Here is a 17,249-nt window from a genome sequence, read left to right as displayed (position 1 = left end):
TTGTCTCTCCATGCCTTTCCACTGCCAAATTAAGTATAGGAGCCTCTACCTGGGTACCTGGAGTAGATGAATTCATGTGACTTCCTCTCTAACAGCTGAGGTGTTCAGGCTGAGATAATAATCCTCTCTCTCTCATCAGTAAGTCCACTAAAATCGCTCTGGCTCATCTTTCTCTTTCTTGTAATGGGGACTCCCCAGACTGGATACAGTAGTCCAGTTGTGGCTACACAAGTACCAAGACCTTCCCTGGATCTGTTGTCTGCACTTTTATAGCCAGGATACTGATGGCCTTTGCTACAGCTGCTGATGCCAGTTCCACTTGTCCACTAGAAAGTTCTTTTGTGCAGAGCTGCTTCCTAAATGGGTGCCCCATAACATGTACTATCTCGTGGGGTTGTTCCCATCTGAGATATAGGACTTTGCATTTGCTTTTTATAGACTCATAGAATCATAGAATGTCTCAGGTTGGAAGGAACCCATAAGGATCATCAAGTCCAATGCTCTGCTCCTCACAGGACTGCATAACACTAAACCATATGACTAAGGTTGTCCAGATGATCCTTGAACTCTGACAGGCTTGGTGCCATGACCACTTCCTTGGGGAACCTATTCCAGTGACCAAACAACCTCTTAGTGAAGAATCTTTTCCTAATCTCCAATCTGAACTTCCCCTGACAGAGTCTCATTCTGTTTCCTCATGTCCTATTGTTGATCACCAGAGAGAGAACTGCACCTCCTTCTCTGCTGTTGCCCTTCAGGAAGTTATAGATTGCGATGAAGTCACCCCTCGGCCTTCTTTCATCCAAGCTGAGCAAGCCAAGTGACCTCAGCTGCTCCTCATAATTCTTGCCCTTAAGACCTTTCACCATCTTGGTTGCCCTCCTCTGGACACACTCTAATAGTTTGACATCCTTCCTATACTGAAGCACCCAAAACTGCACACAGTACTCAAGGTGGTGCCACACCAGTGTGGTGCAGAGTGGGACAATCACCTCCCACGACCAGCCAGCGATGCTGTCCTTGATGCACCCCAGGACAGGGTTGGCCCTTTTGGCTGCCGGGGCACACTGTTGACTCATGTTCAACTTGCCGCCAACCCAGACCCCCATATCTCCTGCAGGGCTGCTCTCCAGCCTCTCGTCCCCCAGTTTGTAGGTATAACCAGGATTACCCCGTCCCAGGTGGAGAATCCAGCACTTGCTCTTGTTGAATTACATAGGGTTGGTGACTGACCAGCTCTCCAGTCTATCCAGATCTCTCAGTAAGGCCTCTCTCTACCCTCATGGGAGTCCACAGCTCCTCCCAGTTTAGTCTCATTGGCAAACTTACTTAACATACATTCAATTCCTGCATGTAGATCATTTATAAAAACATTAAAAGTTTTGCTGAACTTCACAGGAATCCTGTCTATTTCTCCAGCTTACCTAAGTCCCTCTGAATAGCAATATATTGATTGTTCCTCTACATTTGGTGTCATCTGCAAACTTGCAGAGTACACTGCTATCCACTAAACACTCCCTGAGGGATGTAGCTATTAACTGGGGACTCTGCACCACTGATCACAACTCTTTGAGCCCAGCAGTCCAGCCAGTTTCCCACCCACATTATTGCTCATTCATCCAGCCCACATCTTACCAATTTGGTGATACGGAGACTATGAAGACTGTGTCAACAGCCTTGCTAAAGTCAAGGTATGTGGCATCACCTTTTCTCTTCCTTATCCACAGGCATCAGTCACCATCACAGAAAACATCCAAGCTGATCAGATATGATTTCCCCTTGGCAAATTCATGTTGGCTGTTTGCAGTCACCTTATCCTTCTTGTGACTGCAAAGGTTTCTAAGAGGTTTTGGTTCATCACCTTCCCAGGGGCTGAGGTGAGGCTGGCTGGCCTGTAGTTCCTGGATCCTTATCAGTGAAAACTGAAGCAAAAAAGTGGTTGAGGACTTCAGGATTTTCCCCGTTACCTGTCATAGTCTCCTTAGCCTTCCTCTTGCTGCTTCTGTCTTTATAGAAACCTTTCTTGTTGCTTTTTTTTTTTTTTTCTCCCCTCTCCCTATTTTCCACTGAAGATCTTCTATCCATATTGTCTACAAAATGACTGGGCCTATGTGCTATGTACAGAGAAGAAACATCAAGACAAAACACAACCCCATACCCGACTTGCTATTGGACATAGTGAATCCCAACTAAGGATGTCTGGGATTCCCTCAGCACAGAGAGCTCTTTAGGTGGTGAACAGTTATCACTGCAGGATCGCTGCAGACTGCTTGCCTTAATTCTGTTTTCAGCATAAAAGGCTGTGGAGTCTCCTTCTCTGAAGACATGAAAAACCTGCCTGGATGCGACTCCATGCAACCTGCTCTAGGTGACCCTACTTTAGCAGGGGGTTGGACTAGATGATCGTCAGAGGTCCCTTCCAACCCCAACCATTCTGTGATTCTGTGATAAACCAGGAGCAATGACCATCAGTGCAATGAACTAACTGGTACAATTTAAAACAAAACAGGGGTGGGAGTTCATGCCAGCTATGGTAGTGTTCTATAAAGGTGGTTATTTTTATGCTAGGAGCTATGCTAAAAACATTCATGTACTTCATAAAATCCTGTAATACCCACCAGCTGAAACTCCTATAAATAAAAGTTTTAACTTCTGTATTGGATACAAATATTCTTTCTGCAAAGTTCTCCTTCAGATAGTAACCTTTTGGTCAGAGTTTATGGGGTAATAAATTCCAAGCATGATATTTACAGAGATATGTAGACAGCCAGCATTATGCTTTTCGGTTTCTGTAGTTACATCTGCATCAGCCTTGGAGGGTGATGCAGGCTCCACGCCATGTGGTACACGATGACTCATGTCCCTGTACCTCAAGGCTGGCCCTACCCAGGGTTTGCTTCTTGCATTCACTGTTGCTTGAGCTTAGCCCTGGGTATTTGATAGGCTCTGTGTGGTCTTACGACATCAACATCATCATCTTTATATGATTTTTCAGTTCAGTGCGTCTGAAATAATGCAAGTGGTTGTGTTGCAGCCCATTAGGGTAGTGATTTTATCACATGCAATGGAATATCTATGTTTCACAAGCACATGGGAAGTCACAAGTGAAAATAGTTATACAAGCTGCATGACAGTGGACAACTAGCTATGAAATGAGTGTGGAAATGTAGTTCCTTAACGTTAAATACATTTTTTTCTTTTGAAATCAGACTTTTCTTTAATTAGCAAAAATTGTAGGCTCCTTTTATTTTTCACCTGACTCCAGCTCTAGTTTCATTTTAAATGTGGTTTTATGGAATCCTTTTACAGCTCTTACTAGTGAAGATGGTTTTCAAATGCCATCAGCTGCTTAATGTTTAACACTTTTTCTGATGTCCTTAACCTTAGAGGTTATCAGATTAGATATTCATTCCCTACAAGGGGGAAAATAAAGGGAAAATTTGCCTGGCTGATAGTAAGATTACACTCTAAGACTACTCTACAGAGGTTTGCATTAAGGCGTGATCTGTCATTACTCAGGAAATTGCAAAGGTACTATTAGCTATTACTTTTACATTATTACTAGAGTATGAATCATGGACAAATACTATTTCTTTCAGAAATTAAAACAATGTTCTGTAAAAGTACTGCCTTATCCACTACACAGCTTGAAGATACAAAGGTCTTTGGGGTTTGCTGAAGACAGCAAACTTTTCTTTCTGTACAACGCTTTAGGAAAAGTGGCTGTACAAAAACATATAGATGCTAATAACATGTTGAATGCATCCTGGAAATCTGGAAAAAGCTGCAAAGCTGCATGAAAGCAGTACCTACTTTCCGTCTGGAAGCTGTATGAGGCTTGTTTTTTAAGTATATACAAGTATCTCTGATTGTGGAATTAAGTACCCCTGAAGATCTGCTTATGATTTTTCCTTTAACTTCCTTTGTGAGTATTTTATAGTGATATACTTTTAAATAAAATATTTCTACAGTAAAAAGAGACTCACCAGTGCCGACCTGGTGCCTTTCTGTTAGAAAGGCGAAATGGTGTACAGAAAACTTTCACTCCAGATCTGTGGGAATCTTCCATGAGGACTTTGTCAACCAATTGGAACAGATAATTTAGGTTCTGTTTTATTTTTATTTCTACACAGAAAGCTGAAACCATCTGAGTGTGTTGCTGACAAAAAGGGATTTCCAGAAGATGCCTGCCTTTGATCTCCTGCCATACTGTGCTATGGAAGTTATCAAGTGTTCTCAGAGCTGCTTGAGCAAAATTTGCCCTCTGAATGCTCTTATCCATCAGAGCCATGTCCCATGTCTCTAACAGCTGTCACAGTTTTCTCATGGAGTTATCTCCATCTGAAGGAGAGCAGGTGTTATTTCTAGCACTCCTTCGCAGCCTGGCATCAGCAGTCTTTCACTGTCACCGCAGGACTATGGCAGTGCTCCAAGCTGCGTGTTTCCCACCAACACCGGATGGTGGGGGTCTAGGGATTAACGAGGGGGCCCACACCTAATTTTCCGATACAAAACTATAGCACTCAGGTGCTTTGTTTCACCTACCTATATTCTTTTGCCTCCTGTCATATTACAGCAATATTAGAGTTCAAATGACCCAAGGACACTGGAACTCATTTTCACTTGCTTTGGGCATACACTCTGGTCTCATGAAAATCATGTTCTTAGCTAAATGAAAAAAAAAAACCCACAACCAGCTTCCTTTTCAACACCTCTTTCAAATAGAGGAAACAGATGGCTCTCTCCATGCTTCATGACTGTTACCACTTCATGTGAAGTATCTTCAGTGTTTGAGTTTGACATGATGAAGGGCACTGATCCCTGCTTTAACACATATTCTGTGTCTTGAAGATATTTAGGGGTGTTAGGAGACAACACTTCAGAGTAGTTCCTTAGGCTATGGTAGCCCTGTAGTGTAGTTTCTATAACAGAAAAAAAAGCCCAGTCACTATTATGGAGAATACTGTGTGCCTCAGACCAGGTATACATCTGTATTGCCTGGCTGCCAATTCATGAAAAGTGATTGTCAAAAAGGAAAACCCAACTCTATTTCATCTCTCTTACTGAGTTGAATAGATCAGAGCACCATCCAGGTTCATGACCCCTTTCTGCTAGCCAGAGAAAAATCACATAGGAGGATCTTATTTTTCTTCAGATAGCTCTAGATGGCTCCAGATAATTTAGCTTACCTATCTAAAGTTCCTGTTTATCTATTTTTGATGAATTGTGTAAGTGCATAATGTAGTCTGAAAGAAAAACTTAAAGAATCTTAAATAATCAATGTTGGACTCATGAACTTAAGAAACTCCACAGGTTTTTTTACTTTTGGATCTCCCATTTCTTCACTACCTACTTGTGCTCCAAACTGTGGTTTTCTAATTTTGGAGCTTCTTAATAAATGAGGGACATTCATTAAAAGATCTTGAGCAGTGTAAATAATACTTCTATACCTAATCAGTTTCAAAGTTTGATTGTTTTTTTTTTTAATTACAGAATATGATTTTAAAAAATTAATGGTTCATAGTGAAATTGCCTCAATTTTAAATAAATTTAATACAGTAAAATTTTCCCAATTATTTTCAAGGAAAATTTTATGCTATTGGCTTTCCACACTGAAGTCAATTAGAGCCTTAACATTATCTTAAATGGTTGCATTCGGTATCCTAAGTCAGAAAAAGAATTCATATGGAAATGACTCATAAATACAACACATGATTTAGAGATTCCCCAGCAGCAACATACTGTTGAATACAAAACCTTAGGAAAAAAGGCCGAATCTTTAGAAGTCATCATTATAATTTTGAGTTGCAGAAAAGAGAAATACTAAGCCTATTTGGCATGTTTATTATTTATTTCTTTTCCTCCAGTAACTATTTTTCCACCATTGACTTCATGGACAACCAAAGCAAATACTAAGGGAAACAACTATTTCAGTAAGAGATGAATGACAGCAGTATTACCATGTCTTTCTCTTTCAGTTATATTTTGAAAGTAGAGTACATTACCAGCCAATTACATAACTTTGATGTCTAAATGTAGGCTGATATTTGTCTCATTTCCACATTCCAACAATTTCAGGTATATTCCTTTCTCCACTGATTTGCAGCTTGCTAGTTGATGTTAACCTGCCATTTCCCTCTACACTCTAGAAACTGTTGCTGTGCTGCCTTCTATTTCTTTTGTGTCGTATGTGGAGTTCAGGCAGTGACCTTGGTGTGCTCATCTTCCTTAGCCAGGCATCATTTGTTCATGGGTGTCGTGCTAAATTACTTGCCAGATTGTACTAGGAAACATTTGACTAAGCAGTTAATTGAACCCAACTCCTAAACTGTCCCTCAAACCATTTCCTAATGTCTGCTTGTCTGTCCATAAAAAATCCAGGCAGACCAAATCAGCCTTTCTGCAAAGAAGTAATGGCTTTGGGATGGTGACAACTGCACATGCATCTACTAGAGATACTATATGTTCTCCTTTGAAGTGTATCTTCCCATTTGAAATCCTGCGTATTAGGTTGAGAACTAGAATGGCCCACCTAAACAAATAATTGATATCTGAAGCTTCCTGTAATTGGACATTCTACTGATAGTAAGGATTAAAAGTGATGATATGGACAATGCAATAAAACATAATGAAAGGTAATGAAATCCTGTACCTTGTCTTAACAGATTTATTCGCTTACTTTCTTTTGATGTCTTCAACAGGACTAGAAGCTCAAGCTGCCCAGTCTCCTGTTTGTAGGCTGTGATAGTGACCAAACATGACATACTTTTAAAACAGGTGGAAGAATACCACCCCAACCCCAAAACATGCCACTGATATTGTGAAGCAGAGAAAACCCATTTTGAGGTGATTCTTTCATACCTTATTGTGAAGAATGCAAGTGTTAAAAAGAAGTGATTAATAGGAGAGCAAGTAGTGAGGCAGCTCATTTAAAAGCAGTTTCTTTCACAGCCTGCAGTAATGTCATCAACCTGTAATCTGCCTTCTAACTTCAATGTTTTTGTTGGGAGAAGGTGAGGAAGTGAAATTTAACTTTCTAATCTGATATATAATAAAGGAATAGTCTATCCTGGGAATGAACACTTTCCCGATCTGAGGGGTGCAACAGCCTTATTTCTCCCAGACAACACATATCTTCTCAGTCTTTTAATCAATTTCTACTTTCCTGTATATCCTTCATTTAAATAAATGCAAAACCAGAACAGCAAAAATATTTATTTATTTTTCTTTGTATTATCTGAAAAAGGATGGATGTTAGGAGAGAAAAGTGCTCCTTTAGAAATCAGGGGGTTGAAGTGCTTTAATTTCAGCTCTCATGATTAAGGACGTACAGTTTAAAATTTGAGGGTAAATGAGGCTGGCATTCTAGAAAAACTCAATACAGATCAACTCAGGTCCAATTATTTTCTTATTGCTATCCCAGAGAAGAACACCTGGCTTCCCAGAATGGCAAATAGTGGTGGAGGTTTATTGCATATCACAGAAAAATTAAGATAAGCTAAGAAAGGGAGAGCTTCTGGTCTGTCATGCCAGTGCTAGATACGGATTTACTAAGGATTTAATCCCATCACTCTTTTTTAGCCCTCAGTCATTTGTGTTTTGTTCCTATGATGGAGAACAGCTGTACAATGCCCATCTCAGCCTTACAATGTGACTTCATCCAACATTTAGGACACTCCCACCGAACAGTAATAGAGATATCAGGAAAAGGAGTGTCACTGGAAACCCCTGTGTTCTTTATTTGGTTGATTCATTTGATCCTTAAGTGGACAAAACCTGAAAGAATTACCAGATAGCAAAAGTTACAAGTCAAACTGGACAGGATTTCTTTCTAGAAGACTTCATTGCACTTCTTTTTCTCGTTGGACTACCTGGGGCATTAGAACCTTGCTTTAAGAAAAGCAGTTCCCTCAGGACTAAAATTCTGAGTACAGGTTATGTGCCAGAAGTAGGAAAATTTTACCTACCCCATGTGAATTCTCAGTGATATCTAATAGATGCATATATTTTACGTGTGTGTCTATACATCTGAATATTATGTACACACATATGGTGATATCTAATTAACATGAAGAAAAAAAATCCTCTTTAGAAAAGATTTTAAGCCATATAAAGGTGTGATACATATATCAAGAGCCAAGTTAGAAAGGAGTTTTGCCATTTAAATTGCCAAGTTAAATACGGCACAATTGAAGCAAACCTGTTCCTCCAGGCATTCTCAAGCCTACACTTGGGAGCTCTTGAAGCTAACTTAGCACCAATTGTATCTTATTTAACTTGGCCATTTGAAGGGCTAACCCTTTAGTAACTTGGCTCATACTGGCTGTATCACACCTTTACAGGACTGACCTTCCCCTCTCAACTTTCTCAACTTTAGTGCATGCTGAGTGTTTTTGATCAGATCTGATTTACGTTATTTTGGCCAATTAGCGTGAAAGACAAAACCAAAATCTATGAAGGACAGGTCTGCGAACATAAAATATAATTGGATGGAAATGGACCTGTTCACATTCTTTCTGCCTTAGCTCAGCATGCAAGTGTTAAGTGCTCGCCGCCTGCTTTTGCCTGCCGTCTCTGCCACCCTACAAGGAGCTCTCCCCAAAGCCTGATAGTTGAACCTTCTGTGCTCTTGTGCAGGGCTCATAGACCGCACTAGAAGAAGCAGCTTTTCCCTGCTCTGGGAAAGAATCTGGCTTGGATGCAATTATAAGGGGAAACGGAGAGGGTAGCTGGCATGTTACTGAAGACTTCTGCTGTCATATGTCAGGGTGTGCATGTGGCAGAGCCAGATGGAAGAGGTTCAGGTTCTTGCTTCTTCTGGTAAGCACATGCCTGAAAGAGACTAAATTACAGTATGGGTAGCCTGTGGAAAAGCATCACTTGTGATGACGACAATGAAAAAGGAGGATTCAGTAAAGAAAGGAGAGTTTGTTTTAACATCAAAATCCTGTTGCTGTATAGGCCATGGGAAACTGAACTTCTTCAGATGTCAGATCATGCATATTTAAAGACACTCCCAGGTAGACTTCTATCATTTGAGTCAGCAAAATCAGAATCAATGACAATGGTATCTGCTAGAAATATTGTGTTGCAATCTTTGTAGATTATTACCTATGATAATTAAATGCTTAGAAGTCATAGTAATGACAGCAGTATAAAGGCTTAGACAGATTAGATAGGAAGCACACAAAATGACTTCCCTGAGGTATGTCATCACATATGTGGTCTCACACCATCTTCCGATCCAGCATGAAATTCTAGTCTATGCAATAAACTCTCTTCATTCAAGGTGATGTGTGGAAGGAACTGCAGGGTGGGGAAAGGAAAAGGGGTCAAATATGGGCCCCAAGAACACCAGGGTGGATAAAGATGGATTTATTGGTGTAGGAGAAGGGAATCAGTGTGTCACCCATCTTCTTGGTGGCAATGACTGTGTAACACACAGAGTGCACAGCACCCTTTACACTGGTCTGCCACCACCTAGACCTCCAATAACACAATATGCCCATGGATGAGTGGAAAAACAAATGTACAATAAGATTTTCTAGCCAGGAGATGCAATTCAGAATAAACTGAAGTGATGCTTCATATTGCTGCCTTCTACAAGCCTCTCAAATTAATTTAGTCCTTGATTACACGTGACTTGTCCTGCTGTGAAATGATCCATGGGCCTAAGGTCTGAAGGGTTATCACTGCTTCTTAAACATTTTATTATGTTTATAATGTAGAACTTTATTCCTTTTTTTTCCATCTAAAAGGTTCATAATGACTAGTTACAGTTCAAAACATCATTAAAATTAATAAGTAACATAATAGGAAAAAACACTTAATAATACTCTTGTACTAATTCACCTCTATCTCCTCTTATCCTCTTCTGTTTTCTTCCCTGAAATGAGCTAAAGTATTTGTTGGCTGACAAGTAATAACAGCATAGGACTGGAAGTGACTATCATTTGATTAACACCTGCCTTGCGTTCTAAAATGAGGTGCTTTGTGAAGTTATTACAAAACATCAACCTGAAATGTCACCATGCTCTGTTACACCTACCATACATCGCAGGTAGTGAGCAGAAGAGATGAGAATACTACTAATGGCCTAAGTCCCTGTAGTAGAGGAAATTTATTTAATCAAACTGCCAGAGGTATCTAGCAGATGGCCCCAACACTGGGCTGGGAGGCAGCGCAAGAAGTCCAGCAGCTCCTTCCAATCTTACCTGGAGAGCAGAGAGAAATATTCCCACTGTCACCAGATCTTTAGCCCTGAAAATGTAAACATGAGGTACCAAACAGGTAAATGAGATCAGTACCACCAGGAATTAACAAGCTACAGTTCTACATCATATTTCTAGCTATTACTAACCTCCAGTGATAAGGACGTACATGGAAAAAAACAAACTGCAGAAGAAATAATTTCTACAACTGTTACTAGATAAGTTGAAGATGAATGGCCAAGAATCATATCAAATATTGCACTTCTTGATCTATGTAGAACCTACAAACCTTGTGACTGGTCAAATGATGATGGTCTACCATGTAAACTTTTACACACAAACCTACACTCATGTCTCTGGTCAGCAGGGAGAAATAGGGTTCCCATTATTCTCGTCTTCAAGATGCCTGTAATAGATCAGATAAACTAATAGTTGTAATTTCTGTCCCTTGGTTAAAAAGGTAAGCCTAAGGAAAGTAGGCCAAATATAAACCATTAAAGTTAGGAAAGGTAAAGCAAGCAGGCTGTACCTTTTTCAGAAATGTAACAATGAGAATTTACTCTTGCTTCTGCCCTGTGCCAGAGTATTGGAGCATACTAATGAAACTGAAAACACAATTGCAGAGAAAATTCAGAAAATTGGAAAATACAAACAAATATTTCTTGAAATCAAAAGATTCTACATTCTAATTTTCTCTGAGATGTAGTTACATTTAGTCAACACAATCTTCCCTCTGGCATAGAGTTCTTTCTATGAGTCCCCCATAATCCAATCCAAATAAACTAGAGCATTTTTAGGGAATCACTTTGTACAAATTAGTTTTCAAAAAAAGTAATGTCTGAAACTTCCCTCATCAGTTTAGTAAAACTACTTGTGTTATAAATAAGCTGTATTTGGTTCTGTTTTTCTGTGGAGGTGCACATAAGGATACAGGATGGAGACACACTTATCAGAGTGATTTACTGAAGTTAGAAGTGTGACCCTGGAGTCCTTTCTGCCTTAAAAGACTGACAGTGTTTGACTGGACTGTGTGAAACAGGCTTTATTGTGGGATGGAATGAAAGAACATTTCCAGCAGTGGAAAAACAACACAAAATCCAACTGACTGAAGTAGGAGAGGCAATACAGTAAACATGCTGTTTGGGAAAAATATACTGAATTTTGTGCAAAGGTGCTCTTTCTTTTCAAGGTTGCCCAAGAATTAATGCACTTTTTAATACCAAACACTGCTTTCTGCCTTTGAAGAGCTGCAATGAGAAGAGAATGATGAGAATGCTGGATGGCCACATGCTGCGAGGATGTAGAGTGAATGTGGAGGATGGGGCAGGTATCCCTTGTCTTGACAGGACCTGCCTTTATAATAGCTTTGACTCTGAGTTTGCAGCACGTCATGGAGGGTGGCTCCCACCTGCGAGCTGAGGAGGAGAGGGCTCAGCAGCTGTGGCTGTGTGGTGGGACATGGGGTGCAGGTCCCCCTGGGCAATGCTGGCAGAGGGGTTTTCCTTTCACTCTACATGTGCCAGCCACCGAGCTGCCATTTTAACACCTGGGTGTAAGCCAGCAACCTGGGCTTCAGGTTTGAAATAGAAGCATTTAAGTGCACAGACAGATATTTAGGACCTGCCCACTGCATTTCAGAGTGGAAAAATGTTAGCAGTGTGAGCATGAGCTGTGACATGCTACATACAAGGGTCTGAAAATTGGTATTGCACCAGCTTATTTAATACTACATAGTCAGGCTATGGCCCTGTTTCAAGCTAAGCCCAAGAAAGCGGTGTCTTCCGCAAGGAGAGTGAGGAGGACCTTTCCCAGCGCCTGGGACGTAGCTACTCTGAGGGACTCTTAGCCGTGTGGGTGAGCATCCCATGGGCTCTGCAAACAAGCAGGGTGACGCCTCGCAGTGTGTGTAAAGGAAGTGATCAAGGGCATTTTTGTCCACATCAGACAATGGGCCAAGGCAGATTGTCCGAGGACATGCCCAGGACGCTAATAACACACTGAATATTTGTTTCTCCTTGGTCTCTGGGTTGGTGTTTTCATTGAGTTGGGTAAATAAAGACCCTTTAATGGGAACACATGCGGCCTGACAGTAGGCCATCAGTGTACCCTATATCTGTGTTGTTCAGAGCTAAAAATTAAACCAATTAAGCTCTGGTTTTATATTCCACCTTGGTATCTCATATCTCTGATGTCAGTTTTCAGGAACAAGATATGCAAAGAAGCAATAACTTTTTCACACGTTTTGCAGTAGATAATACTTACGGTCTTCTGTTCTTTTTATTTGAACACGCTATGCTGGCATGTGCTGCTGTGCAGTGAAACCATCTGATTTCAAGGACTGATTATGCAAAATGAAACTCTGGAGGTCAGCTGTCCTGCTCCCATCATATGTCATGTTAAATGCTGATATTTTCACATTTCTGTGTAAATATTTCACATAATTTCAGAAGTTTAGCTTGAGGACATAGAGTGAAAAATAAGAGACAAGACAAAATAATTTAGCCTAGGTGAGAGGAAGGAAGAAAAAATGCAGTAAGATGGCAATTATTTTTTCAGTTGAAATAGTAAGTGACAGATACAAGATGACCTGTGAGATTAAGTCCACAGTTCCCTGTTTTTTTAAAAACTGTAGAGTTCATTTAGTTTTGTGGCACAGGATGGGGCATGGAGTTCATCCAACAATTTCTGCAGTCAAAAGCTGCTGTTGTTCTGAAAAGAAAGTAAGCTTTCATTACAGTGCTTCAAGAGATGCGTACTCACTACCATCCAAGCCAGTATTTCCAGGGATCAATTAAAATCAATATAAACTACAATAAAGGATTTCAGTTATCTGTGTTAAGATCTAAAATTAGTTCTAAAATCTGAATTCACAAATTCCAATCATCTGCACAGAACCTTTTTCCACTCACACATAAGATCTACCTCTGTGGGTTCAATATCAGAGTTAGTGGTGAAAGAGAGAATAAATTTGTGCAGGCTATTACTTAATGAAAGCACAATAAAACGGTGTTAAAACATTTTATATTTGCTTAGGTTGCTTTCTAAGCTTTGCCTTAAGAATGCATAGATTATATTTGCAGCAAATCCAGTACACCACTACTGAATGACACAATGACAGTGGAGAACAACACTATTCAGCTATTCTGACAAATCAATTTTTGTGGAATCTCAGTCTTTGGCATAAATTCAGTGAAACAGTGCATAACATTAAACTATTTAATGTATATCTCACCTTTTCTGATTCAAACTTACCAATCAAATTAATGCAGGCTGAGAAGATAGGGCCTGTACACAGCCAGTAAAACTAGTCTGCTTGAAAATTATAGAGCAAACCTGACTGAAATGTTTGTTTAAAAGAACAAAATCAGGCAAATCTTTGTATATTTACCAGGGTACAGGCTGAAGGGGAAAATAAACTATTTTGTTTTGATTCTTTCCAGTTTAGCAGTTGTCCATTGCTCACTTGTTAATCCAAAGGGCATATCTTTTAGTTGAACCCCTGTCTCATATCACCTGAAATTTATCTGATAAGAAAAGCTATTTTTATCTATGAAGTTATAAAGATGAGACTGAGTGGTAAAAGTGTATGGCACACCCTATTCTATTCAGCATGTTGTTAAAGACAGAAGGAACACTAAACTTTGTGTTCTGATGGGAAATTGTTACTTAGTCAACTGTTTTGATTTGTAAATTTTGAAGGTACCTTTTCAGAAAGAAAAGAAGGAATACTGAAAAATGTTCCTTCATTGGCAGTTCTTGATGCTAATAAGAAAGGCACCAAGAACTTCTTTCTCCAAAACCTGTTCCTATTAATTCTGATCCTTCTTATCAGGTTTATTTAAGAGCTCTTCTCAGTTGGATTTCAGTGCTGCAATTGAAATCTCTGGTTTTCCAGTGTGTTATACCCACTTCCATTTCTATCTGATTGAGCTTACCCTCCAGTCACTAGTTAATGTAGTTGCTCAGCTTTTACCCACCCACCTTCCTTTATCTGTCTTCCTCATTACTTTTCTTTCCTTATAGTGTCCTCTATGCATACACCTACTCATGCATTCACATCTGTATCGCTAAACAGATAAAACCTTTTTTTGCTGGCACTCTGCTAGTGGTCTGGCCAATCTGCAAGTAGCAGGACACAGGAGCTCTCCTGTGAGAAGCCTGCACCTCTCTGGCTGTGCCTAGACTTATCTGTTGTTAAGTGTCATGCAATATGTGGCATTATCTACCAAATGTTGACTAAGGGCTGGTGTGTACAGTGCACAGTGTACAGTGGTGCCTTTCTGGATGTAGGGTTTACCTCCTGCAGAAACCAGAACAAGTGCTGTCCGTGATGGGACTAGCACACGTTCAGGCAGATCTCGGCTTGAAGCAGAGGTACCCCTACACAGCCAGAGGGAAGTTTGCCTGGTTATGTATACACTGCTAAAGGAAAGAGGACCAGGGTCTGATTCACGGCCATACCATTGGGGCTGGCCTCTGTCACTGCTGCTGGGTACCACGGAAACAAATAGCAGCATGGATGAACTGCAGTGGCGAGCCCAGACTTGCTTCCTGGCCACCTTGTCTTCTAGCAGCACACCTTTGTGCACGGGGTAGCTTCCACCAGCCAGCTGGAGCATGTAAGGAGTTTAATTGTCTGGGGTACAGCTGTGTTGGTCGCTCTTTGCCTGTGTAACCCTCTCCTTCAATGCGCCAGCTGTGCTCATGATTCTTTCCATCTGGCCAAACCACTTCTCCCATGGGCAGCCCCGGGGGGGAGGGGATGGTGTCTATTCTGTCTCTTCAGTGCTTTGCAGACCTGGGATACTGCACCGTTGATGCCAAAGTGTTCTTCTAAGGGGATCAACCACATGCCTCCATATTAAATTTTTTGATTAAAGTGAAAATCCACATATTCTTCCAGCTCAGTTCAGTTATTTTGGTGGGGAGTCTGGAAGTGGTATATCCTACTGCATGGTGCTCGGTATGGTCCCCCTGGTGTCTGCACACTGTTCTCTTTGCTCTTGGATCATCTTTATTTCAAGCTCCAATTGAGAAGCAGGAACGGAAGCAGTTGTATTACCTCCAGGGAAAGCTGTTGTGTTGTTTGGAGGACAGGACTTCTGCTTTTGAGAATGGCCAGTCCCTCAAAGATGTGACATGGTGGAAGCAGTCAAGAGCAGAATGACAAGAACAGCTTGGCACACAAGCTGTGCACTAAGGATGCTGAGATATGCTGAGTGCAAATGTAATAAAAAGAAATAAGTGGTTAAGCTTTCTTTAGGGAATTGGGAAATGTGAGTTAAATCTCCTTAGATAGAAGAGGAAATTGAACTCTGCCCCCTCCCCCCTGCCATCCCACCCCCCCTCCCCCAGCAAAGGTAATTTAGTTAATGTACACTGAGAGGGAGAGGACAAGGGAATAGAAAATGTGTCATCAACAACAGCTGTGTATAAAAAAACCAGGACTCAAGTAGGTTTGCTCTGAACATGACTGTTAGACTGAGCCCCTGAGAAGCTGGTGGGGCAAATCCTTATTTCTAGGGTTTGGATGAGGAGCTTTGGGGCAAACTTGTTCAGGTCAGGTTCTGACCTGAACGGTGTTATAAGGCACTTCCAGAGTCTGCGTGCATGCACTACTTAAACTGTCTGAAGAACTCCTAGATAAAACTGTAAGGTGCCTCTGGAGTTCAGGCACCTTTGCTGAATAGTTTAGCGTTAAGTACAAAAACCAGTTTTGCACATTTGCAAAGGTGTTTAAGGATTTGACTGAGTATCCTTGCATCACTAATCCTCCTCCTCCTCCTCCCCTGTCAAGATGTCCTTTCTTATCATGTAAAAAATGCAGAAGTGACTCTGTATCACAGTATACATTTGAATCATGGATGTTTAGAAAGAGTGCTTAAAGGAAGCACCTCACCTTTGAACCCAGCCCTCTAGTTCTCTGTAGTTAAACACAAATAATTAATGCAATACAATTAGCCTTCACAACATAGTAAAAAGTAGAAATTCTCCTTTGAAAACTTAATCCCAGGGAACGCTTTCATTCCCTCTCATAGCCATTCACTTATTTAACAATAAAAATATATACTGTTCAAGGTGCAATATAAATGGTACCAAGATCAAATTGTAAAAAATAAAATAAAATATTAAAATTGCATGAAATAACATTCTTTTGGGATTAACATGCTTATTTTCTGTATAAATGGAGGCTCTGTTCCACAGAAGGTGAAATTGCTCTAACTGAAGTATCTACTTCGTTAAAGCTTAATTTATCATTAACAGCATGAGTCAGAGCTGACACAGGTCCACAAGGAAACAATAGGGGGAAATACATGGTCTTTCCCCTGAATTCTCTGATCCCACCAAACCCAGACGGTTTTTAGTGTTTAAAGGAAAAAAAAATGGGTTTGGGCTCATACAGTTAAATCTATACCAGTAAATAAGCCAAGAGGAGGACATGGGCTTGAGGACTCGCTCATGACTGTTTGCACCCTTCCTGGTGCCGCTTCAGCTCTTGTGACCTGGCACTCTCAGGTGGTGCCGGGCTAGGTCTGATGAGGGGCACTATTTCCAGAAGGGAGGCTGGAACGTGTCCCTCCTGCTCGTGGGGAAAGGGAACCGAGCTTTGCGAGACAGACAACGTCACTTGGCTTTGGGGTCAGAGACTGCTTCCTGGTTTATTTTATTTATTAGCAAAGTGTAGCCTAAACTTGCATCTCTGGTGTCATGTTAGCTTGGACTTGTGACTGAGCCCAGCCTATTTTCTTGCCCACACCAGTCTAAATGGTAGCTTGTGGTCTGGCTCCGGTCTGGAGGAAACCAAGTGGGGAAAACTAAGCACAGAGGGCAGGACTGGCTCATCCTTTTGCTCTGCCCTCATGGATGGTAGGAGCACAGCTGTTGCAGTCCAGCTGGCTGGAAAACAAGGGATGAAACTAGACTCTCTTCTCACCACTGTTTGACCCCAGCTTCTTCTCCTAGCTGTCCCTGACTCCTGACCACCCAGCTCATGCAGCTGAACCTCCTACACAGTTAGTAGTGCCGCAGTGTTTCTGG

This window comes from Falco peregrinus, chromosome 4 (genome assembly GCF_023634155.1).
Source record: "Falco peregrinus isolate bFalPer1 chromosome 4, bFalPer1.pri, whole genome shotgun sequence".
NCBI lineage: Eukaryota > Metazoa > Chordata > Aves > Falconiformes > Falconidae > Falco > Falco peregrinus.
Note: the sequence above shows the minus strand (reverse complement) of the source record.